Genomic DNA, 24,391 nt, shown 5'->3' on the forward strand with positions numbered 1-24,391 from the left:
GCCTAAGTTGCCTTCCTCCTCTGATTTGGTTCCATTATTTTTTCAGCATGTGGTTCGTTTGCATGGCATTCCGGAGAATATTGTGTCTGACAGAGGTTCCCAGTTTGTTTCTAGGTTTTGGCGGTTCTTTTGTGCTAGAATGGGCATTGATTTGTCTTTTTCTTCAGCATTTCATCCTCAGACAAATGGCCAAACGGAGCGAACCAATCAGACCTTGGAAACCTATTTGAGATGCTTTGTGTCTGCTGATCAGGATGATTGGGTGACCTTCTTGCCGTTGGCCGAGTTTGCCCTTAATAATCGGGCTAGTGCGGCTACCTTGGTTTCGCCTTTCTTTTGTAACTTTGGTTTTCATCCCCGTTTTTCTTCAGGGCAGGTTGAGCCTTCTGACTGTCCTGGTGTGGATTCTGTGGTGGACAGGTTACAGCAGATTTGGACTCATGTGGTGAACAATTTAACGTTGTCTCAGGAAAAGGCTCAGCGTTTTGCTAACCGTCGTCGGTGTGTTGGTCCCTGGCTTCGTGTTGGGGATTTGGTCTGGTTGTCTTCTCGTCATGTTCCTATGAAGGTTTCTTCCCCTAAGTTCAAGCCTCCCTTTATTGGTCCTTATAAGATTTCTGAAATTATCAATTCAGTGTCTTTTCGTTTGGCCCTTCCAGCTTCTTTTTCCATTCATAACGTTTTTCATAGATCTTTGTTGCGGAGATATGTGGTGCCCATGGTTCCCTCCGTTGATCCTCCTGCTCCGGTGTTGGTTGAGGGGGAGTTGGAATATGTGGTGGAAAAGATTTTGGATTCTCGTTTTTTGAGGCGGAAGCTTCAGTATCTGGTCAAGTGGAAGGGTTATGGTCAGGAGGATAATTCTTGGGTTGTTGCCTCCAATGTCCTTGCTGCCGATTTGGTTCGTGCTTTTCACTTGGCTCGTCCTGATCGGCCTGGGGGCTCTGGTGAGGGTTCGGTGACCCCTCCTCAAGGGGGGGTACTGTTGTGAATTCCGTCCTTGGGCTCCCTCCTGTGGTTGTGAATGGTACTTTTGTGAGTTCTGCCCTTGGGCTCCCTCTGGTGGTTTCGAGTGGAACTGCTGCTCCTTGAGTTTAGCTGTAGCAGCTGCTTTCACTGATCGTCTCTCCTGGCTTTGCTATTTAACCTGGCTCTGGTCTTCAGTTCATGCCAGCTGTCAATGTTTCTGGTTTGGGATTCAGATCTCTCCTTGGATTTCTCTGATGGCCTGTCTATTTCAGCAAAAGATAAGTTTTTGCTAGTTCTTTGTTGTCCATTTGCTTTGGACTTTATTGCTCAGCTCATGTTATGTTTCCTTTTGTCCAGCTTGTCATTATGATATATTCAGGCTAGCTGGAAACTCTGGGGAAGCAGATTTGCCCTCCACACCGTGAGTCGGTGTGGAGATCATTTTTGTAAATTCTGCGTGGATTTTTAGTTTTTAATACTGACCGCACAGTATCCTTTCCTATTCTGTTTATTTAGATTAGTATTGGCCTCCTTTGCTAAAATCTGTTTTCATTTCTGTGTATGTTATTTCCCTCTCCACTCACAGTCAATATTTGTGGGGGGCTATCTTTCCTTTTGGGAATTTCTCTGAGGCAAGATAGCTTTCTGTTTCCATCTTTAGGGGTAGTTAGTTCTCAGGCTGTGACGAGGTGTCTAGGGAGAGACAGGATGCAGCCTAACGGACGCGTTACACGGCGTTAATTTCCCCGTGCAACGCTGTCCGTTAGCTCTCAGCCATAAACGCAATGTGACCCTAGCCTAACCCTAAATTTATTTAACCCTCAATTCTTTGATTATCTCATATTATTATTCACACAATGCATATAAAAAGTCTAATCATTCCTGTAAAAATTCCAGGTTTTTGTTCAAGAATCATTTCAGAACTTTTTCCACCTTTAATGTTATCTATAATCTGAATAATTCAATGAACAAATAAACTGAAATCTTTTAGTGTGGAATATGAAAAATAAATAACTAAATTTAATTATTACTTTAGTAGTACATTACATTCAAATTTATGAAAACATTCAGTCTTTTTGAGTAGTAGTCTATCAGCATGACAGAGCTAGAATTGGCAATCTGCCTACTTTTCCTTGCAGAAGAGTATCTCCTATGTACAGCCCTTTTCAGGTTAACCACAGATTTTCATTTTGATTCATGTCTGGCTCTGGCTGGGCCAATCCAAAGCTTTGATCGTCTTCTGGCGAAGCCATTCTTTTGTTAATTTGGAAGTATGCTTAGGGTTGGTGTAATCAGTAAGGCCTGGCAATCTACTTCCGCATTATGCCAAGAAAACTTGATGGAGAGTACAGCTAATGGAATTCAATATAGCGCTAGAAGATGCACAAGGAAGATGAAGGCAGTCAACAAGCTACTGGGGAAGAGTCGATAGTCCACTTGAGAATGACCAATGCTCTTGATTGGCAAGGATCAAAGCCACAAGGATGTCTTGGTGCTAATATTGCTTGATCGAACGGGAAGATCAAAAGCTGCAGAGATATCATGAAGTTTGGAATTTGAAATGTGCAAACCATGAACCTAGGCAAACTTGACATAGTGAAAGCCAAAATGGACTGAACAGGACTCAACTAACTCGGAATTAGCGACCTAAGATGGGCTCAATTTGGAGATTTCTAGTAGAAAGGACATTGGGTCTACTATGCTGGCAATGATAACCGAAGAAACGGTGTTGCTTTTATTCTCAATGGAAGATTAGCCGGAACTGTCCTAAAATACAATGCAGTAAGTGATAAAGTCATCTTGATATGACTATAGTTGGTACTCACCAACAACTGATGCCGTGGAGGAGGACCTTTAAATATTCTACGATAAAGTTCAAGAAGAAATCGACAAGACCCCAGAAGTCATTATTATGGGAGACTTGAATGCCAAAGTGGGCATCAGCAAACATGGAAACTTTGGACTTGGTGAATGAAACGAGGCTAGAGGAAGATTAATTTACTTTTGTATGATAAATAAACTGTTCATCATAAACACCTTCCTCCAAAATCACAGATGTAGATTCAATAAAAACTTGATTTACTACATATGTGTTCGCCAAAGATGGAGGTTGTCGATCATTATTATGAAAAATAGGCCAGGAGCTGACTGTGGAACTGATCATGAACTTTTGATAGCTTAGAGTCAAGCTGCACAAATAGACCAGACAACAGGTCATTTCCAACTTTCATTTGACCAACATACCTGAAGTTTTTGGGAATAGTCTGAACATCTGATTTATAGCATTGGAAACATATGAAAGAAAGCCTGAGGAATTATGGACACATATAAAGACCATTATTACTGAAGAAGCAAGAAAGGCAAAAAACAAGGAGCAGAAGAGACCCCCACAACCATGGTTAACAGAAAAGACCCTATAGATCATCAAAGAAAGATGAATGACAAAAGCAAAAGGTAACAAGCAGGATGAAGACAACATCAGTAAAAGACTAAAGAGAGCCATTCGAGCAAAGAACTTTATTACCAAATTATATGTACAGAGATAGAAAGTGAAAATCTGAACTCCAAAAGATCAAAGAGATAAGACAAACGTTTCAACCAAGAGAGGGAATGTTGAAAGACACCAACAGGTACAAACTAACTGAGTCAGAACAGTTCAAGGAAAGATGGAAAGAATACACTGAGCACCTCTACAAGAAAGACTCATTGATACGGGGAGAAACTAAGACTGGAAATGACAGCGAACTGAATATCTTGAAAGACAAAGTCATTGTTGTGGTAAATCTTCTGCCAAAAAACAAAGCGCCTGATGTGACAATATTCCAATAGAGCTAATAAAGTCTTTGCAGCAGTTGATGTCTTCACACACCTGTGTCAACAGATATGGAAAACTGGCAAACGACCCAAGGACTGGACAATATCCGTGTTTATTCCTATTCCGAAGAAGGGAGGTGCTACAGACTGTGGAAACTATTGCAGACAATTGCGCTCATATCTCATGCCCTCAAAATACTACTGAAGATCCTACAAAGACGGTTGCAGCCTTACTTTTATAAAGAACTGCCAGAGGAAAAAGCAAGATTCAGAAAAGGAAAAGGAACAAGAGATATGATTGGTACATTAGATGGATAATGGAAAATAATACAACAAGGAGATCTATTTTTGCTTCATCGATTACAGCAAAGCCTTCGACTGTGTTGATCACCAGAAACATTTGAATACCATGAAGGATATGGGTGTGCTTTATCATGTGATCAGTCTCACTAGGAACCTTCACATCGACCAAAAAGTAAGAGTCCGAGCAGACTACTTCGACAATGCATGGTTCAAAGTAGAGCAAGGTGTCAAACAAGGCTGCATCCTGTCATCATTTCTCTTCAATTTATAAGCAGAAGCTATTTTCAGCAAGGCTGGGCTTGCCAAAAAGAAGAAGGAATCAGAATAGCTGGATGAATTATCAACAACTTTAAATACGCAGACGATACAACATTGATATCAACAAGCGTAGATGGAATGAAGAACTTATTACGGCGTGTCAAGATGAAAAGCTCGAGCATGGGTACTCCTACATAATTGAAGGAGGATAAAGATATTGACTACTGCCAAGTACTAATGGGACACGTTTGAGATGGACAGCGACAAACTGGAAGTTGTAAAGGACTTTAACCTACTCGGATCAATGATCACTCAAGTTGCAGCAATGACACCGTAAGTCAATAGGAGAATAGCTATGGGCAAATCAACAATGAATTCACTGGAAAAGGTCTTCAAATCAAGGAACATTTCATGAAGACACTGCTCGTACATAGTCTGGTCTTTTCTTTAGTAACATATGGATACAAAACCTGGACAATAAAAAAACAAGAGGGAAGAAGAATCAATACCTTCTAAATTTAATCATTACCATGGAGGCAAGAAGAACAAGCAAATCAATTTTGGACCAAATCAAGCCAGACGTCACCCTAAGTAAGAATCACCAAACTACAACTTGTCTACTTTAGACACATCATACGAAAAGAGCAATCACTGGAGAAGGACATCATGGTCGGAAGAATAGAAGGAACAATGAGAAGAGGAAGACCAGCAACCCAATGGCTTGATACAATCAACATAACGGCGGAGAAGACCCTGTTGGACCTATCTTTCTAACTCTTCCTACAGAGTGTTCAACCATCAAGTCGTCATGACTCGCGATCGAGCTAAAGGCCACTAATGATAGATAATAAATTGGGGTTAGTGTAATGTTGAAAGGTGAAATGCTTCTTCATTTTCAGCTTTTTAGCAGAGATCTGAAGGTTTTGTAGCTAAATTGACTAATATTTAGAAATGTTCATAATTCCCTCTATCTTGCATAAAGGGGCTGTCCAGTTCAAATCGATAAGTCTGCAGTCACTCTGTGTGATTGCAGATTTATGAATCCCCCTATCGCACGCACTGTGCACAGCGGGGATTCACTGGTTTCACATCAGAACCAGAAGGTATGTAAGAGATGGCCACGTTTCCATACACTTGCACTGAGCAAGGCCACACCCCTTGTAATGACATGGCCGGCCAGCGGGCATGGCCGACTACACTGTATGGAGAGCGAGGCTGCTCCCACTGGGACAGAGTTGTCATGCATGCCCTCTGGTCACGGGTCTGAAATTGGCGTATCCCAGCAGCATACAATGCATGCGTTGGGGAGATTCATAAGTCTGTAGTCATACAGAGTAACTTCAGACTTTTCAATTTGGACCAGGCAACCCCTTTACAGCCTTAGTTCCCTCTGAGGAAAACAACTTCAATGCATATTGCTGCCTTACCACGCTTCACTGTGGGTATGGTGTTCTTCATATGATGTGCAGTGTTGTCTTTGTATCAATCACACCTTTTAGAATTATGGGCAAAAGTTCAACTCTGGTATCACCAAACCACTACAGTTTTCCCGCATGCTATAGACCTCTTGGCAGCCTCCCAGACAATTTTTTTCCCTGTCTTTTCATTCGTTTTTGAGGGACATTAGGTTCTATGTAATGCATTGTTATATCAATGCTGAAAGGTGAAATGCTTTTTGAACTGAAGGTTTTGTAGCTAAATTGACTAATATCTAGAAATGTTCATAATTCCCTCTCTCTTGCTTAAAGGAGTTGTCTTGTCCAAATCGATAAGTCTGCAGTCACTCTGTGTGACTGCAGACTTATGAATACCCCTATCGCAAGCACTGTGCACTGCGTGGATTCACTGGCTTCACACCGGGACCAGATGGTATGTATGAGAGAGTTGGCACCAGTGAGTGCCAGTGCGCAGTCTTGTTTCCATACACTTGTATTGAGCAAAGCCGCGCCCCATGTAATGACATGGCTGCAAAGTGGGCATGGCCGACTATAGGGTGCAGCCTTGCTCCATACAAGTGTATGGAGAGCGAGAGCGCTCCCACTGGCCCAGAGTACTCATAGATGCCTTCCAGTCACAGGTCTGAAACTGGTGTATCCTAGCAGCGTACAGGGCGTGCGTTGGGGAGATTCATAAGTCTGCAGTCATACAGAGTACCTTCAGACTTATCGATTTGGACCAGACAACCCCTTCAAAGCCCTAAATCCATCTGAGGAAAACAACTCCAATGCATATTTGATGGCATTTTTGGCTATATGCAAAGTTTTTAATGCATTTTTTAGGGAGGAGTTGCGACCAAAAATACATTTCTGGTGTTTTTATTTTTATACTTATCGCATTAATTCATATTATATTTTGATGGATCAGACTTTTATAAATGCAAAGATCTTACATATGTATATTTTTATAATTTTTTAATTTCTTTTTATGGGGGGAAGAGGACTGATTTCAATATTTATAGCTTTTTCATCTTTTTATATTTTTAATGCCAACTATTTAATGTAGCCAGTATCTGTCACATTTAGGCCTCCTTCACACGTCCTGGTGATTTTGGTACTGGAAAAACCAGTGCTGGTGAGATTTGTGATTTGTGTCCATTCGTGTCTACATATGTGACATCTGTGTGACATCCATGTGACATCCATGTGCTGTCAGTGTGCTGTTGGTGTGGCATGTATGGAATGAAATGCAGCATAGAGATTAACGATTTATGTATTAAAGATGTTCACAGATAGAGATAGTGATGAGGAACAAGACAGATAGATAGATAGTCATTGTGCTTGACATTGGTATCATCGACTACCATGCATAAGTGCCTTCGCAAGAGTCACCGACCCTTTTCCTTCCCAACCTCCAAATAACAACATGAGACTAAAGTTGGATATAATTGGCCACAGCGGCCTTTATTATAAACAAACAAAACATATAAACGTAACATGAGCTGGGAAGGGGTCCTTGAAGCTAAAAGTCTGGTGTCAACCATAGTATAAACAAGTGGACAAGAGACCAACTGTAGATTACTCTCAGCCGTTACCCCACAGGCTCGAGAGCACCAAAATAACCCGAAGGGTTACCTTTGTCCACTTCCAACTTAGGAATCTGGCCCACCATACCAAGATTCCCCCAAATCACCAGACCCACAACCAAAACTTATACCAACTGGTGAATCCGTATCCCGACGGACCCCCCAGGCCAATTTAGCACCAACTCCAAGGACCCCTCCCCCGGCCACCACGAGGATACTTGACCCCCTCAAGTACCTGAGACCCCACCAACCTTAACCGCTATGGCCCGCTCGATTCCAGACTGTAACCCCAGGGCCCACAAATCGATGCCCACCACGTTCAGATGAACACCATCACCCAAAAGAAATTGATCATCGCCACGTTCCAACTCAAAATGACGCACGGCCAAGCCCCCGTTCCGCACCACAAAACCCGACACGGCCCGATTCACCTTAATGCGGGCTTTATTTATCTTGTCCACCGACCTGGCGTGCCTCCAAGATGTCCGAGGAACAATCTCCGACCATATAATGGACATGTCCCGGAAAGAAACCCATAACCGCAGCATGTCATGTTTAATGTCCCGGATAGTGTTGAGCATTCCGATACCGCAAGTATCGGGTATCGGCCGATACTTGCGGGTATCGGAATTTCGATACCGAGATCCGATACTTTTGTGGTATCGGGTATCGGTATCGAAACAACATTAATGTGTAAAATACAACATTAATGTGTAAAATAAAGAATTAAAATAAAAAATATTGCTATACTCACCTCTCCGACGCAGCCTGGACCTCACCGAGGGAACCGGCAGCGTTGTTTGCTTAAAATGCGCGCGTTTCCTGCCTCCCGCGACGTCACGGCTTCTGATTGGTCGCGTGCCGCCCATGTGGCCGCGACGCGACCAATCACAGCAAGCCGTGACGTAATTTTGAGGTCCTGGAAGCTTAATTCTAGGCATTCAGGATTTTAAAATTACGTTCCGGCTTGTGATTGGTCGCGTCGCGGTCACATGGGCGACGCGACCAATCACAAGCCGTGATGTCACGGGAGGCAGGACACGCGCGCATTTTAAAATTACGTCACGGCTTGTGATTGGTTGCGTGCCGCCCATGTGGCCGCGACGCGACCAATCACAGCAAGCCGTGACGTAATTTCAGGTCCTGAATGCCTATTTCTGCATTCAGGACCTGAAATTACGTCACGGCTTGCTGTGATTGGTCGCGTCGCGGCCACATGGGCGGCACACAACCAATCACAAGCCGTGACGTAATTTTAAAATGCGCGCGTGTCCTGCCTCCCGTGACGTCACGGCTTGTGATTGGTCGCGTCGCCCATGTGACCGCGACGCGACCAATCACAAGCCGGAACGTAATTTTAAAATCCTGAATGCCTAGAATTAGGCTTCCAGGACCTCAAAATTACGTCACGGCTTGCTGTGATTGGTCGCGTCGCGGCCACATGGGCGGCACGCGACCAATCAGAAGCCGTGACGTCGCGGGAGGCAGGAAACGCGCGCATTTTAAGCAAATAACGCTGCCGGTTCCCTCGGTGAGGTCCAGGCTGCGTCGGAGAGGTGAGTATAGCAATATTTTTTATTTTAATTCTTTATTTTACACATTAATATGGTTCCCAGGGCCTGAAGGAGAGTTTCCTCTCCTTCAGACCCTGGGAACCATCAGGAATACCGTCCGATACTTGAGTCCCATTGACTTGTATTGGTATCGGGTATCGGTATCGGATTAGATCCGATACTTTGCCGGTATCGGCCGATACTTTCCGATACCGATACTTTCAAGTATCGGACGGTATCGCTCAACACTAGTCCCGGATCAACTCACGACAAGGACGAATTCCCAAGTCGTTTCCCCCGACGTGTAGAACCAAGATGTCAGGAGGCCTGTCCAGACGAACACCATTGTGTACCTTCTCCAGGACTCTGTTCCAACCTAAGCCCCGAAACCCCAACCACCTGATGACGGCCACATCCCTGGAAAAACCGAGCTGTCTTCCTGTTGTGAATTCCGTCCTTGGGCTCCCTCCTGTGGTTGTGAATGGCACTTTTGTGAGTTCTGCCCTTGGGCTCCCTCTGGTGGTTTCGAGTGGAACTGCTGCTCCTTGAGTTTAGCTGTAGCAGCTGCTTTCACTGATCGTCTCTCCTGGCTTTGCTATTTAACCTGGCTCTGGTCTTCAGTTCATGCCAGCTGTCAATGTTTCTGGTTTGGGATTCAGATCTCTCCTTGGATTTCTCTGATGGCCTGTCCATTTCAGCAAAAGATAAGTTTTTGCTAGTTCTTTGTTGTCCATTTGCTTTGGACTTTATTGCTCAGCTCATGTTATGTTTCCTTTTGTCCAGCTTGTCATTATGATATATTCAGGCTAGCTGGAAACTCTGGGGAAGCAGGTTTGCCCTCCACACCGTGAGTCGGTGTGGAGATCATTTTTGTAAACTCTGCATGGATTTTTAGTTTTTAATACTGACCGCACAGTATCCTTTCCTATTCTGTTTATTTAGATTAGTATTGGCCTCCTTTGCTAAAATCTGTTTTCATTTGTGTGTATGTTATTTCCCTCTCCACTCACAATCAATATTTGTGGGGGGCTTTCTTTCCTTTTGGGAATTTCTCTGAGGCAAGATAGCTTTCTGTTTCCATCTTTAGGGGTAGTTAGTTCTCAGGCTGTGACGAGGTGTCTAGGGAGAGACAGGAACACTCCACGGCTATTTCTAGTGTTGGTGTTAGGATTAGGAACTGCGGTCAGTAAAGATACCACCTCCTCAGAGCTTGTCCCATGTTGCTCTTTAACCACCAGGTCATATCAGTGTTGCTCCTTAACCACCAGGTCATAACATCTTCCATCCTGCCGGACGTCTGCCCGCTTTGCGCCCCAGTACACATAAGAGTGGCCGACAATCCACACCAACAGCGAGGGTGAACCTGAAAAACATGAACAACTTAGACAAGCGCCAAAACAAGTAAAAAAGATCAAACGGTCCCCAGCTGCTCAAGGCCTCACATAACTCCGATAACGGCCGGACTCCCACCGCCCAGTCCTCTGTACCACCGCAGGAGCCAATCCATTCCGCGCCGCCTCGGTAGCAGCCCCGATCCGAAATGAATGGGAGGCGAACCTGGCCGAATCCACCCCGATGGCCTCCAAACATTGCCGAAAAACCGCTACAAACTGATATTTATACAGGAAAGACCCGTCCTCGTGACGCAACAAAGGCCCATCGCCACGTGGGTGAAACCTATCAAAATCCTGCCAGCAACGGACAGGACACAAAACAGAACCGGGAACAGCGCCCAAAACCACCTTTTTACCCCGCCCCATCTGATCTGTCTTAGACTTCCGAATCCAAAACTGCAGCGACCCTTCAGAAACAAAAAAGTCCCCCACCCACAGGCCCCCTTGGTGAACCGTAGTAGGAGACACCAACTCTCCAACCCTCAAAGCCCCATAAAAGGCCAACGAAAAAGCTAGGCGAAAAAGCGCAACCTCGAAGCTGGAAACGCAGATATCACCCAGACGTACCCCCAACCGCTCCAACATCTCAAAAGACACCGGGCGCCTGCAATCACCTCGGCTACCTGATCTCCTCAGCCCCTTCACAGCTTGCTTTACCAAAAAGGACTTCGTCAAGTCCTGAAGACCCCAGAGCCGGAAAGCAAAGGCTAAAGCCGCTATAGTCGTATCAACCTTCGCTGCTGACCATCCCTGATCCGCCCCATGTCTCAACCACAACAGCAATGCCCCCACCTGGTCCAAACCAGCACCCACAACGCCGCAAGCCGCCAAAAAATTCTCCCAAGTGCTCCATACCGCCTGATAAACCGACCACGTACTCGGCGCCAAAGACACTTGGATTAAAGGCTCTGCAGCCCGGACACCATGCTCCAGAGTTCCGCAGGGCATTCCAGCCCCGTCTCCTCGGCATCCGGCGCCAGCGACCGAAAATGCTCCCACTGGAAACAAGACAAAGAATCGGCAATGCAATTATTAACACCGGGCACATGTGATGCCGTAAAATAAGCATTCAAGGATAAGCAAGACAAAACCAACTGCCGAAGAACTCTGATCTGTTGTGAATTAGACTTTTTTGGCTCCCTCTTGTGGTCACTAGTGATATGACTCTGGGATTGTCTTTCCCTAGTTTGGCACCCACCTGGGTCGTTAGTCCAGGGGTGTTGCTATATAAACTTCCTGAATTCTCAGTCTGGTGCTTGGCATCGTTGTAATCAGTTCCTTTCTGTTTGCTCCTGTCTGCTGGTCGTGTTCTTGCAAAATTAAGCTAAGTCCTGCTTCCTTGTTTTTTGGTTATTTGCATTACTCTTATTTATTTGTCCAGCTTGTACTAAATGTGATTCCTGATTTTGCTGGAAGCTCTAGGGGGCTGGTATCCTCCCCCCGGGCCGTTAGACGGTTCGGGGGTTCTTGTATATCCAGCGTGGAAATTTTGATAGGGTTTTTGCTGACCGTATAAGTCATCTTACTATATTCTGCTATTAGTCAGTGGGCCTCTCTTTGCTAAATATCTAGTTCATTCTTACGTTTGTCTTTTCTTCTTACCTCACCGTTATTATTTGTTGGGGGCTTGTATCCAACTTTTGGGGTCTTTTCTCTGGAGGCAAGAAAGGTCTATCTTTTCCCTTCTAGGGTTAGTTAGTTCTCCGGCTGGCGCGAGACGTCTAGAACCAACGTAGGCACGTTCCCCGGCTGCTGCTATTTGTGGTGCTAGGATTAGTTATACGGTCAGCCCAGTTACCACTGTCCTATGAGCTGTTTTTTTGTGTTTGCAGACTTGGTAATTACTTCTGAGACCCTCTGCCATTGGGGTCATAACAGTATGCCAGGCCAAAGTTGAATGTTTAATGCATTGCAGAAGTGGGATAATAAGAAAGGAAATTCTGAGGTTTTTTTTTTTGTTTTTTTTTTCTTTCTTCCTCCCCTTTACCTCTGAGTGGCTTGTGCTTGCTGCAGACATGAATGTCCAGACCTTGAATACAAGTGTAGATCAGCTTGCTGCTCGTGTGCAGGGCATACAAGATTTTGTTACTAGTAGTCCTATGTCTGAACCTAAGATACCTATTCCTGAACTGTTCTCTGGAGACCGATTTAAGTTTAGGAATTTCAGGAATAATTGTAAATTGTTTCTGTCTCTGAGACCCCGTTCATCTGGAGACTCAGCTCAGCAAGTTAAAATTGTTATCTCTTTTTTGTGGGGCGACCCTCAGGATTGGGCTTTCTCGCTAGCGCCAGGAGATCCGGCATTGGCAAATATTGATGCATTTTTTCTGGCGCTCGGATTGCTTTACGAGGAACCCAATCTTGAAATTCAGGCAGAAAAAGCCTTGCTGGCTATTTCTCAGGGCCAGGATGAAGCTGAAGTGTATTGCCAAAAATTTCGGAAATGGTCCGTGCTTACTAAGTGGAATGAGTGTGCTCTGGCCGCTAATTTCAGAAATGGCCTTTCAGAAGCCATTAAGAATGTGATGGTGGGTTTCTCCATTCCTACAAGTCTGAATGATTCCATGGCGCTGGCTATTCAAATTGACCGGCATTTGCGGGAGCGCAAAGCCGCTAATCCTCTGGTGGTGTTGTCTGAACAAACACCTGATTTAATGCAATGTGGTAGAATTCAGACTAGAAATGAACGGAAAAATCATAGACGTCAGAATGGGTTGTGTTTTTACTGTGGTGATTCTACACATGTTATATCAGCATGCTCTAAACGCCTAACAAGGGTTGTTAGTAGTGTTGAGCATTCCGATACCGCAAGTATCGGGTATCGGCCGATACTTGCGGGTATCGGAATTCCGATACCGAGATCCGATACTTTTGTGGTATCGGGTATCGGTATCGAAACAACATTAATGTAAAAATGTGTAAAAGAGAATTAAAATAAAAAATATTGCTATACTCACCTCTCCGACGCAGCCTGCACCTTACCGAGGGAAGCGGCAGCGTTCTTTGTTTAAAATTCGCGCTTTTCTTTCCTTTACGTGAAGTCCCGGCTTGTGATTGGTTGCGTCGCAGTCACATGGGCGACGCAACCAATCACAGCAAGCCGTGACGTAATTTCAGGTCCTTAAGGATTTTAAAATTACGTCCCGGCTTTGTGATTGGTTGCGTCGCAGTCACATGGGCGACGCAACCAATCACAGCAAGCCGTGACGTAATTTCAGGCCCTTAAGGATTTTAAAATTACGTCCCGGCTTTGTGATTGGTTGCGTCGCAGTCACATGGGCGACGCAACCAATCACAAGCCGTGATGTCACGGGAGGCTGGACACGCGCGCATTTTAAAATGCGCGCTTGTCCAGCCTCCCGTGACGTCCCGGCTTGTGATTGGTTGCGTCGCGGTCAACCAATCACTAGCCGGGAGGCTGGACACGCGCGCATTTTAAAATGCGCGCTTGTCCAGCCTCCCGTGACGTCCCGGCTTGTGATTGGTTGCGTCGCGGTCAACCAATCACAAGCCGGGAGGCTCGACACGCGCGCATTTTAAAAATTTTAAAATGCGCGCGTGTCCAGCCTCCCGGCTTGTGATTGGTTGACCGCGACGCAACCAATCACAAGCCGGGACGTCACGGGAGGCTGGACAAGCGCGCATTTTAAAATGCGCGCGTGTCCAGCCTCCCGTGACGTCACGGCTTGTGCTTGGTTGCGTCGCCCATGTGACTGCGACGCAACCAATCACAAAGCCGGGACGTAATTTTAAAATCCTTAAGGGCCTGAAATTACGTCACGGCTTGCTGTGATTGGTTGCGTCGCCCATGTGACTGCGACGCAACCAATCACAAAGCCGGGACGTAATTTTAAAATCCTTAAGGACCTGAAATTACGTCACGGCTTGCTGTGATTGGTTGCGTCGCCCATGTGACTGCGACGCAACCAATCACAAAGCCGGGACTTCACGTAAGGAAAGAAAAGCGCGAATTTTAAGCAAACAACGCTGCCGGTTCCCTCGGAGAGGTGAGTATAGCAATATTTTTTATTTTAATTCTTTCTTTTACACATTAATATGGTTCCCAGGGCCTGAAGGAGAGTTTCCTCTCCTTCAGACCCTGGGAACCATCAGGAATACCGTCCGATACTTGAGTCCCATTGACTTGTATTGGTATCGGGTATCGGTATCGGATTGGATCCGATACTTTGCCGGTATCGGCCGATACTTTCCGATACCGATACTTTCAAGTATCGGACGGTATCGCTCAACACTAGTTGTTAGTCCTGTCGCCATTGGTAATTTGCAACCTAAATTTATTTTGTCTGTGACTTTAATTTGCTCATTGTCCTCCTACCCTGTTATGGCGTTTGTGGATTCAGGTGCTGCCCTGAGTCTTATGGATCTGTCATTTGCCAAGTGCTGTGGTTTTGTTCTTGAGCCGTTGGTAAATCCTATCCCTCTTAGAGGTATTGATGCTACGCCATTGGTGGAAAATAAACCGCAGTTTTGGACACAGGTAACCATGTGCATGACTCCTGAACATCGGGAGGTGATTCGTTTTCTTGTGCTGCATAAAATGCATGATTTGGTCGTTTTGGGTCTGCCATGGTTACAGACCCATAATCCAGTCTTGGATTGGAAGGCAATGTCTGTGTCAAGTTGGGGCTGTCAGGGAATTCATGGTGATTCCCCCCCGGTGTCTATTGCTTCCTCTACTCCTTCGGAAGTTCCTGAGTATTTGTCTGATTATCAGGATGTATTCAGCGAGTCCAGGTCCAGTGCTCTCCCTCCTCATAGGGACTGTGACTGCGCTATAGATTTGATTCCAGGTAGTAAATTTCCTAAGGGAAGATTATTTAATCTGTCTGTACCTGAGCATACCGCAATGCGTTCGTATATCAAGGAATCTCTGGAGAAGGGGCATATCCGTCCATCCTCTTCCCCTCTTGGTGCGGGATTCTTTTTTGTGGCCAAGAAGGACGGATCTTTGAGACCTTGTATTGACTATCGGCTTCTGAATAAAATCACTGTTAAATTTCAGTATCCTTTGCCTCTGTTGTCGGACTTGTTTGCCCGGATTAAAGGTGCCAAGTGGTTCACCAAGATAGATCTTCGTGGTGCGTACAACCTTGTGCGCATTAAGCAAGGAGATGAATGGAAAACTGCATTTAATACGCCCGAAGGTCATTTTGAGTACTTGGTGATGCCTTTTGGGCTCTCTAATGCTCCTTCAGTGTTTCAGTCCTTTATGCATGATATTTTCCGGAAGTATCTGGATAAATTTATGATTGTTTATCTGGATGATATTCTGTTTTTTTCTGATGATTGGGACTCGCATGTAGAGCAGGTCAGGATGGTGTTTCAGGTTTTGCGTGAGAATGCTTTGTTTGTTAAGGGCTCAAAGTGTCTCTTTGGAGTACAGAAGGTTCCCTTTTTGGGTTTTATTTTTTCCCCTTCTGCGGTGGAGATGGACCCAGTCAGGGTCCGAGCTATTCATGATTGGACTCAACCCACGTCAGTTAAGAGTCTTCAGAAGTTCTTGGGTTTTGCTAACTTCTACCGTCGTTTTATCGCTAATTTTTCTAGCGTTGTTAAACCTTTGACGGATATGACCAAGAAAGGTTCTGATGTTGCTAACTGGGCTCCTGCAGCCGTGGAAGCTTTCCAAGAGTTGAAGCGCCGGTTTACTTTGGCGCCTGTTTTGTGCCAGCCTGATGTCTCACTTCCCTTTCAGGTTGAAGTGGATGCTTCTGAGATTGGGGCAGGGGCCGTTTTGTCGCAGAGAGGCCCTGGTTGCTCTGTAATGAGACCATGTGCTTTTTTCTCTAGGAAGTTTTCGCCCGCTGAGCGGAATTATGATGTTGGCAATCGGGAGTTGTTGGCCATGAAGTGGGCATTTGAGGAGTGGCGTCATTGGCTCGAGGGTGCTAAGCATCGTGTGGTGGTCTTGACTGATCACAAAAATCTGATGTATCTCGAGTCTGCTAAACGCCTGAATCCTAGACAGGCCCGTTGGTCATTGTTTTTCTCCCGTTTTGACTTTGTGGTCTCGTATTTACCAGGTTCAAAGAATGTGAAGGCTGATGCTCTTTCAAGGAGCTTTGTGCCTGACTCTCCTGGAGTCGCAGAACCTGTTGGTATTCTTAAAGAGGGAGTAATCTTGTCAGCCATTTCTCCGGATTTGCGACGTGTGTTGCAGAGATTTCAGGCTGGTAGACCTGACTCTTGTCCACCTGACAGACTGTTTGTTCCTGATAAATGGACCAGCAGAGTCATTTCCGAGGTTCATTCCTCGGTGTTGGCAGGGCATCCGGGAATTTTTGGCACCAGAGATTTGGTGGCTAGGTCCTTTTGGTGGCCTTCTTTGTCACGGGATGTGCGGTCATTTGTGCAGTCCTGTGGGACTTGTGCTCGAGCTAAGCCTTGCTGTTCTCATGCCAGCGGGTTGCTCTTGCCCTTGCCTGTCCCGAAGAGGCCTTGGACACACATTTCCATGGATTTCATTTCAGATCTTCCGGTGTCTCAGGGCATGTCTGTCATCTGGGTGGTACGTGATCGCTTTTCCAAGATGGTCCATTTGGTTTCTTTGCCTAAGCTGCCTTCCTCTTCCGATCTGGTTCCTTTGTTCTTTCAGAATGTGGTTCGTTTACACGGCATTCCTGAGAATATCGTGTCTGACAGAGGATCCCAGTTTGTTTCCAGGTTCTGGCGATCCTTCTGTGCTAAGATGGGCATTGATTTGTCGTTTTCGTCTGCCTTTCATCCTCAGACTAATGGACAAACGGAGCGAACTAATCAGACTCTGGAGGCTTATTTGAGGTGTTTTGTTTCTGCAGATCTGGATGATTGGGTGACCTTCTTGCCGTTGGCTGAGTTTGCCCTTAATAATCGGGCTAGTTCCGCTACTTTGGTTTCGCCATTTTTCTGCAACTCTGGTTTCCATCCTCGTTTTTCCTCGGGACATGTGGAGCCTTCTGACTGTCCTGGGGTAGATTCTGTGGTGGATAGGTTGCAGCAGATTTGGAATCATGTGGTGGACAACTTAAAGTTGTCACAGGAGAAGGCTCAGCGTTTTGCCAACCGCCGCCGCGGTGTGGGTCCCCGACTTCGTGTTGGGGATTTGGTATGGCTGTCTTCTCGATTTGTTCCTATGAAGGTCTCTTCTCCTAAATTTAAGCCTCGCTTCATCGGTCCTTACAAGATATTGGAAATCCTTAATCCCGTGTCCTTTCGCTTGGATCTTCCTGTGTCGTTTGCCATTCACAACGTGTTCCATAGGTCTTTGTTGCGGCGGTACGTTGTACCTGTGGTTCCTTCTGTTGAGCCTCCTGCTCCGGTGTTGGTTGAGGGCGAGTTGGAGTACGTGGTGGAGAAGATCTTGGATTCTCGTCTCTCCAGGCGGAGGCTTCAGTATCTGGTCAAGTGGAAGGGCTATGGTCAGGAGGATAATTCCTGGGTGGTTGCCTCTGATGTGCATGCGGCCGATTTAGTTCGTGCCTTTCACGCTGCTCATCCTGATCGCCCTGGTGGTCTTGGTGAGGGTTCGGTGACCCCTCCTTAAAGGGGGGGTACTGTTGTGAATTAGACTTTTTTGGCTCCCTCTTGTGGTCACTAGTGATATGACTCTGGGATTGTCTTTCCCTAGTTTGGCACCCACCTGGGTCGTTAGTCCAGGGGTGTTGCTATATAAACTTCCTGAATTCTCAGTCTGGTGCCTGGCATCGTTGTAATCAGTTCCTTTCTGTTTGCTCCTGTCTGCTGGTCGTGTTCTTGCAAAATTAAGCTAAGTCCTGCTTCCTTGTTTTTTGGTTATTTGCATTACTCTTATTTATTTGTCCAGCTTGTACTAAATGTGATTCCTGATTTTGCTGGAAGCTCTAGGGGGCTGGTATCCTCCCCCCGGGCCGTTAGACGGTTCGGGGGTTCTTGTATATCCAGCGTGGAAATTTTGATAGGGTTTTTGCTGACCGTATAAGTCATCTTACTATATTCTGCTATTAGTCAGTGGGCCTCTCTTTGCTAAATATCTAGTTCATTCTTACGTTTGTCTTTTCTTCTTACCTCACCGTTATTATTTGTTGGGGGCTTGTATCCAACTTTTGGGGTCTTTTCTCTGGAGGCAAGAAAGGTCTATCTTTTCCCTTCTAGGGTTAGTTAGTTCTCCGGCTGGCGCGAGACGTCTAGAACCAACGTAGGCACGTTCCCCGGCTGCTGCTATTTGTGGTGCTAGGATTAGTTATACGGTCAGCCCAGTTACCACTGTCCTATGAGCTGGTTTTTTGTGTTTGCAGACTTGGTAATTACTTCTGAGACCCTCTCCCATTGGGGTCATAACACTGATCACCGGGGGAGACGCCGTCGTCAAACTGTTAATGGCACACACGACCGCCATATTATCACAGTTAAAGCGCACCCGCTTATTTCGAAAATCGTCACCCCAAAGCTGCACCGCCAACAAAATCGGAAAAATCTCCAACAGTGATGTTCCGTACCAACCCTATTTCAAACCAGGCTTCCGGGCCATCTAGCAGCACACCAACGGCCCCTGAAAAAGGCCCTAAAACCAATACCGCCTGAGGCGTCGGTAAACAAGTCCAAATCAGCGTTACCCACTGCTTCCTCCATCAACAAGGAACGCCCGTTGTAACAGGACAAAAAACGGTCCCAAACCTACAAGTCGGCCTTGTGCTCGGCCGACAAACGAACAAAATGATGAGGGGCGGTGATCCCGGCCGTAGCGCTAGCCAGTCTACGTGAAAAAATTCTCCCGATGGGAATAATTCGACACACAAAGTTCAACTTCCCCAAAAGCGACTGCACTTCGCGCAGCGGCAACTTTTTCAAACGTCTAGCTCGGGCCACCTCGTCTCTCAGGCCCAACACCTTATCAACAGGCAACCTAAACTCCCACCTCATGGAATCGATGACGATACCCAAAAAGGACAAACTGGTGCACGGACCCTCTGTCTTACCCGGTGCCAGCGGGACCCCAAAACACTCAGCGACCCAAACAACCGTCCTTAACAGGACCTCACAACATTGAGACTGGTCGGGGCTTATACACAAGAAGTCATCCAGATAATGAATCACCGAGTCCAAACCGGACACATCTCGCACCGCCCACTCCAAAAAGGAACTGAAGGCCTCAAAATAAGCACACGACAGTGAACAACCCATCGGCAAATATCGGTCAACATAAAACCCGCCATCCCAATAACAGTCTAACAACCTCACGCTATCGGGGAGAACCGGCAACAAACGAAAGGCCGACTCAATATCGGTCTTAGCCAACAATGCCCCCCTACCGCAACTGCGCACCCACCTGGCTGCCTCATCAAACGACGTATAAACCACCAAACAGAGCTCTGGATCAATCCCATCATTAACCGACCTCCCCTTCGGGTATGACAAATGCTGGATGAGCCGGAACTTATTGGGCTCCTTCTTGGGCACCACGCCCAAAGGCGACACCACCAAATCGTCCAAAGGAGGAGTGGGAAACGGACCCGACATCCTACCCAAAGCCACCTCTTTGGCTAACTTTTCAGACACGACTGATGCGTGCAACCCAGCCGGTCTGAGATTCTTTAAAGTCGGTGGTACCACAAAACCCGGGGCAGGTACAAAAACCAACGCTAAACCCGGCCCGGAGCAACTCTGCCCTCTCCCTATCAGGGAACCTATCTAGATAAGGGGCCATCACGTCCAACCTCACCGGAGTCACCCCCTTTGGAATTACCCTCTGGGTTCCCTTTCTTCTTAAAACACTTGGAGGCTCCGTGCGAAGCGCCATTGCAGTGCGAGCACAAATGCTTGAACTTACAAGTCGCTCCGAACTTACACTGGCCCTCATTGAACTGCCAACACACGCCATGCTTCTGACTGCTGGATTGTCCCGACTGACCCCCGGCTCCTGAAGAGGAACCCTGCCCAGTGCCTTGGCCGGAAGTTCCGGCCCCATTTTGAAAGGAGTGACCAAACTTCGTTGGCGCCATCACGCGCAACCACAAGCCAATGTCCTTCTGATCCCACCGGATCGCAGGACGAACCGCCTTCCGCTGCCGAAACTGCTCGTCATATCGTAACCATGCTTGACCACCATAGGCCCTATGCGCCTCCCCTATGGAATCCATATAACAAAAGAAAGCTGAGCAATTCTCGGGAGCCTTCTCGCCAATAACACTTGCCAAAATTGCGAAAGCCTGAAGCCAGTTCACGAACGTCTGAGGAATAAGACGCCAACAGCGCTTTTCCTCGTCCTCTTTCTTACTATCCTCCTTTTTACTCTTATCAAGGTTAAATTTCTCCAACGGTAAAAGGGAATATATCTCCACGTACTCGTCCTTCCAGATCTTTTCACGCACCTCCTTCTTCAAGTGCGCCCCCAACGGCCCTTCAAAGCACACATACACCTCGCCATGAGCTTTATCGTCTAGCCGAATGCCCCCCTCCTTCTCTTTCTCGGTCTGCACAGATACCGAGCCCGGCCCGGCCGCCGTGCCCTGGTCAACCGAACCGCTGCCTAACAACGCTGTTGTGAATTTGGATTCTGGGCTCCCCCGGTGGCTACTGGTGGAATTGAACTGTGTCTTCATCTTCTCTGTTCACCTGTTCCCATCAAGATGTGGGAGTCGCTATATAACCTTGCTGCTCTGTTAGTTGCTTGCCGGTCAACAATGTTATCAGAAGCCTCTCTGTGCTTGTTCCTGCTCCTAGACAACTACTAGATAAGTTGGACTCTTGTCCATGTTTGTTTTTGCATTTTTGTTCCAGTTCACAGCTGTAGTTTCGTTACTGTGTCTGGAAAGCTCTTGTGAACAGGAATTGCCACTCTGGTGTTATGAGTTAATGCCAGAGTTTTAAAGTAATTTCTGGATGGGGTTTTGATAGGGTTTTCAGCTGACCATGAAAGTGTCCTTTCTGTCTTCTGCTATGTAGTAAGTGGACCTCAAATTTGCTAAACCTATTTTCATACTACGTTTGTTATTTCATCTTAATTCACCGCCAATACATGTGGGGGGCCTCTGTCTCCTTTCGGGGTATTTCTCTAGAGGTGAGCTAGGACTAATATTTTCCTCTGCTAGCATTATTTAGTCCTCCGGCTGGTGCTGGGCATCTAGAATCAACGTAGGCATGCTACCCGGCCACTGCTAGTTGTGTGTTAGGATTAGTTCATGGTCAGCTCAGTTCCCATCTTCCAAGAGCTAGTTCCTATATATGCTGATGCTATGTTCTCTTGCCATTGAGAACATGACAGTTTGACCGGCCTCCTAAAGGGTTAAAATCCTTGGCTGAGAAAGGAGAGAAATAGGAAGTCTGCTGAGATTTTTTTTTTTTTTCTCTCTCCTTCTAATCTTTGAATGGCTCTGTGTCCACCTGTTGTAATGGATCTTCAGAGTGTAACTGCAGGTTTGAATAATCTCGCCATGAAGGTACAAAATTTGCAAGACTTTGTTTGTCATGCACCTGTATCTGAGCCGAGAATTCCTTTGCCGGAATTTTTCTCGGGGAATAGATCTGGGTTTCAGAATTTTCGAAATAATTGCAAATTATTTTTGTCCCTGAAATTTCGCTCTGCCGGAGATCCTGCACAGCAGGTCAGGATTGTGATTTCCTTGCTCCGGGGCGACCCTCAAGACTGGGCTTTCTCATTGACACCAGGGGATCCTGCGTTGCTCAATGTGGATGCGTTTTTTCTGGCCTTGGGGTTGCTTTATGACGAACCTCATTTGGAGCTTCAGGCAGAAAAAACTTTGATGTCCCTATCTCAGGGGCAAGATGAAGCGGAAATTTACTGCCAAAGATTCCGTAAATGGTCTGTGCTTACTCAGTGGAATGAGTGCGCCCTGGCGGCGACTTTCAGAGAGGGTCTCTCTGATGCCATTAAGGATGTTATGGTGGGGTTCCCTGTGCCTGCGGGTCTGAATGAGTCCATGACAATGGCTATTCAGATCGATAGGCGTTTGCGGGAGCGCAAACCAGTGCACCATCTGGCGGTGTCCACTGAGAAGTCGCCAGAGAGTATGCAGTGTGATAGAATTCTGTCCCGAAGCGAGCGGCAGAATTTTAGACGGAAAAATGGGTTGTGTTTCTATTGTGGTGATTCTACTCATGTTATATCAGCATGCTCTAAGCGCACTAAAAAGCTTGATAAATCTGTTTCCATTTGCACCTTACCGTCTAAGTTTATTCTATCTGTGACCCTGATTTGCTCTTTGTCATCTATTACCACGGACGCCTATGTCGACTCTGGCGCCGCTTTGAGTCTTATGGATTGGTCCTTTGCCAAACGCTGTGGGTATGATTTAGAGCCTTTGGAGACTCCTATTCCTCTGAAGGGGATTGACTCCACCCCATTGGCTAATAATAAACCACAATACTGGACACAAGTAACTATGCTTATTAATCCGGATCACCAGGAGATTATTCGCTTTCTGGTGCTGTATAATCTACATGATGATTTGGTGCTAGGATTGCCTTGGCTGCAATCTCACAACCCAGTCCTCGACTGGAGAGCTATGTCTGTGTTGAGCTGGGGATGTAAGGGGGCTCATGGGGATGTACCTGTGGTTTCCATTTCATCATCTATTCCCTCTGAAATTCCTGAGTTCCTGTCTGACTATCGTGACGTCTTTGAAGAATCCAAGCTTGGTTCGTTACCTCCGCACCGAGAGTGCGATTGTGCCATAGATTTAATCCCGGGTAGTAAATACCCAAAGGGTCGTTTGTTTAATCTGTCTGTGCCTGAACATGCTGCTATGCGAGAATATATAAATGAGTCCTTGGAAAAGGGACATATTCGTCCATCGTCATCTCCCTTAGGAGCCGGTTTTTTCTTTGTGTCAAAAAAAGACGGCTCTTTGAGACCATGTATCGATTATCGGCTTTTGAACAAAATCACTGTTCAATATCAATACCCATTGCCGTTGCTGACTGATTTGTTTGCTCGCATAAAGGGGGCCAAGTGGTTCTCTAAGATTGACCTTCGTGGGGCGTATAATTTGGTGCGAATCAGGCAGGGGGATGAGTGGAAGACCGCATTTAATACGCCCGAGGGCCACTTTGAGTATTTAGTGATGCCTTTTGGTCTTTCTAATGCTCCGTCAGTTTTCCAGTCCTTTATGCATGATATTTTTCGCGATTATTTGGATAAATTTATGATTGTGTATCTGGATGATATTCTGATTTTTTCGGATGACTGGGACTCTCATGTCCAGCAAGTCAGGAGGGTTTTCCAGGTTTTGCGGTCTAATTCTTTGTGTGTGAAGGGTTCTAAGTGTGTTTTTGGGGTACAGAGGATTTCCTTTTTGGGATATATTTTTTCTCCCTCTTCCATTGAAATGGATCCTGTCAAGGTTCAAGCTATTTGTGATTGGACGCAGCCCTCTTCTCTTAAGAGTCTTCAGAAATTTTTGGGCTTTGCTAACTTTTATCGTCGATTTATTGCTGGTTTTTCGGATATTGCTAAGCCATTGACCGATTTGACTAAGAAGGGTGCTGATGTTGCTGATTGGTCTCCTGACGCTGTGGAGGCCTTTCGGGAGCTTAAGCGCCGTTTTTCCTCTGCCCCTGTGTTGCGTCAGCCTGATGTTGCTCTACCTTTTCAGGTTGAGGTCGACGCTTCTGAGATCGGAGCTGGGGCAGTGTTGTCGCAGAAAAGTTCTGACTGCTCCGTGATGAGGCCTTGTGCCTTCTTTTCCCGTAAATTTTCGCCCGCTGAGCGGAATTATGATGTTGGGAATCGGGAGCTTTTGGCCATGAAGTGGGCTTTTGAGGAGTGGCGCCATTGGCTTGAGGGGGCCAGACATCAGGTAGTGGTATTGACTGACCACAAAAATTTGATTTATCTTGAGACTGCCAGGCGCCTGAGTCCTAGACAGGCGCGCTGGTCATTATTTTTCTCTCGGTTTAATTTTGTGGTGTCATACCTACCGGGTTCTAAGAATGTTAAGGCGGATGCCCTTTCTAGGAGTTTTGAGCCTGACTCGCCTGGTAACTCTGAGCCCACAGGTATCCTTAAGGATGGAGTGGTATTGTCAGCCGTTTCTCCAGACCTGCGGCGGGCCTTGCAGGAGTTTCAGGCGGATAGACCGGAT

This window comes from Ranitomeya variabilis, chromosome 3 (genome assembly GCF_051348905.1).
Source record: "Ranitomeya variabilis isolate aRanVar5 chromosome 3, aRanVar5.hap1, whole genome shotgun sequence".
Taxonomy (NCBI): domain Eukaryota; kingdom Metazoa; phylum Chordata; class Amphibia; order Anura; family Dendrobatidae; genus Ranitomeya; species Ranitomeya variabilis.